We start from the raw sequence: 2,921 nt of genomic DNA, 5'->3' as shown, positions 1-2,921 counted from the left end.
TATAATGGAGCTTCTTTGTGTGCTTTGGAGTTTCTGTGCTGATGATTTTTGTATTTGCGAAGGGATAAAAGTTGGGTAGCTCTTGAATTGCTACAAAATAAAGCTGTATTTCCTTCAGCCCACTGGCTGCAATGTTGAACCTTGAGACCTAAATTCTGAACATCATGGCATGGAGTGCATCCCAGTTTTCCATGTCTGGCATATAACCATTCATTTTAGCTTTTAAACTGGTTATATTGATCCTGTGTCCAGACAGAGGGATAATTGGTAGCCCAGCATCATGACCTGTTTGTTGTGAAGACCCTGCAGCTTCCACTTCTCTTCCTAACATGGCGCCTCCTCACCCTGACTCTCATACTGATAGGAGGAACCACAGAACTTTGTTAAGTTAAAAGCACATCTTCTGAAGTTGGGATATTTTTCCTCCAACAGGTTCCAGAGGAATCACCTCAAACCAGATGTTGGAGTGGATTTTATTTCAATGTCATTTGTGAGCCTCATTTTCAACAGTGGAGCTATAAAGGTTGTCATTTTGGAGAAAATCTCATCAACATCAATATTTCCACTAAATAAGAAGCAAAAAATAATAATTTGTTTGATAAAGGAAAAGCCTCTCAGACTCTGAGCCCGACAGCACCAAACTATTTTTTTAATATTAGACAATTAATTTAATTTCACATAATTATCGCGGTAGAAGCCATTTGTTTGTTAAATACTGAATGAAACATATTTACCGTGTTTGATGTTTGTTGTAAATGACGTACAGTCACAAAGAACGAGATAATTAATCCAAGTTTGTTGTTTATTGAACGTTCAGAAATTACAGCGGCTGTGATGAGCCAAGACAAAGGTAAACAAAGGTAAAACAACCCGAACAGGTGATCAACTCTAAACCACTGTAACATACTCTCCGTCTCTCTTTGCCGTGGCAACCGCTTGTGCCCCGCAGGCCGAGCAAAGATTATGCTAAAAACATAACATTCAGTCCGTTACGATATTAGGTTTGCAGGCTTAATATTTATTTTTGATTATTAATAAGCCTCTCATAAAGACAGCGGTGGTTGATTAGTTAATTTTAAACTCCTGCTCTGCTGGAGCTTGCTGGTCTCAGCCTCCTGGCTGCGTTCAGTTTGTCACCTAATGCCGAGATCGACTCAAAACCTTCTGTGATCGACGTATTGCACCGCTGCTCTAGCATGACTTGTTCGGAAACAATATGAAATGAGGAAAAAGTTATTTATTAACTACTTAAGTCGTGTTTTAGATTGTTCTTGAAAAACTAATCAGTTACGGCTAATTAGTGGGTGGACTCATGGCTGCACAATGAGCCCATTGATTCTTTACAGCAGACAGCCGTTCCCCTCTTGTGCAGGTACTGCGTACCCCCGCTAAATCTTTTAGGGGTACGCAACCGTACCCCCTTACTTTCACCCCTGTATATATNTATAATGGAGCTTCTTTGTGTGCTTTGGAGTTTCTGTGCTGATGATTTTTGTATTTGCGAAGGGATAAAAGTTGGGTAGCTCGTGAATTGCTACAAATTAAAGCTGTATTTCCTTCAGCCCACTGGCTGCAATGTTGAACCTTGAGACCTAAATTCTGAACATCATGGCATGGAGTGCATCCCAGTTTTCCATGTCTGGCATATAACCATTCATTTTAGCTTTTAAACTGGTTATATTGATCCTGTGTCCAGACAGAGGGATAATTGGTAGCCCAGCATCATGACCTTTGTTCTGAAGATCCTGCAGCTTCCACTTCTCTTCCTAACATGGCGCCTCCTCACCCTGACTCTCATACTGATAGGAGGAACCACAGAGCTCTATTAATTTAAAAGAACATCTTCTGAAGTTGGGATGTTTTTCCTCCAACAGGTTCCAGAGGAATCACCTCAAACCAGATATTGGAGTGGATTTTATTTCAATGTCATTTGTGAGCCTTATTTTCAACAGTGGAGCTATAAAGGTTATCATTTTGGAGAAAATCTCATCAACATCAATATTTCCACTAAATAAGAAGCAAAAAATAATTTGTTTGATAAAGGAAAAGCCTCTCAGAGTCTGAGCCCGACAGCACCAAACTATTTTTTTTATATTAGACAATTAATTTAATTTCACATAATTATCACGGTAGAAGCCATTTGATGGTTAAATACTTAATGAAACATATTTACCGTGTTTGATGTTTGTTGTAAATGACGTACAGTCACAAAGAACAAGATAATTAATCCAAGTTTGTTGTTTATTGAATGTTCAGAAATTACAGGGGCTGTGATGAGCCAAGACAAAGGTAAACAAAGGTAAAACAACCCGAACAGGTGATCAACTCTAAACCACTGTAACTTTTTACTCTCCGTCTCTCTTTGTCATTTAAGCACACCCGTTGCTGTGGCAACCGCTTGTGCCCCACAGGCCGAGCAGAGATTATGCTAAAAACATAACATTCAGTCCGTTACGATATTAGGTTTGCAGGCTTAATATTTATTTTGCGATTACTAATAAGCCTCTCATAAACACAGCGGTGGTTGATTAGTTCATTTTAAACTCCTGCTCTGCTGGAGCTTGCTGGTCTCAGCCTCCTGGCTGCGTTCAGTTTGTCACCTAATGCCGAGATCTACTCAAAACCTTCTGTGATCGACGTATTGCACCGCTGCTCTAGAATGACTTCTTCAGAAACAATATGAAATGAGGAAAAAGTTATTTATTAACTACTTAAGTCGTGTTTTAGATTGTTCTTGAAAAACTAATCAGTTATGGCTAATTAGTGGGTGCACTCATGGCTGCACAATGAACCCATTGATTCTTTACAGCAGACAGCCGTTCCCCTCTCTTGCAGGTACTGCATACCCCTGCTAAATCTTTTAGGGGTACGCGATACCCGACCGTACCCCCTTACTTTCACCCCTGTATATATAACAAAAT

Source organism: Poecilia formosa, unplaced genomic scaffold (genome assembly GCF_000485575.1).
Source record: "Poecilia formosa unplaced genomic scaffold, Poecilia_formosa-5.1.2 Scaffold165, whole genome shotgun sequence".
In the NCBI taxonomy this organism is placed as follows: Eukaryota; Metazoa; Chordata; class Actinopteri; order Cyprinodontiformes; family Poeciliidae; genus Poecilia; species Poecilia formosa.
The sequence above is the reverse complement of the archived record's forward strand: the minus strand, read 5'-3'. Positions refer to the sequence as shown.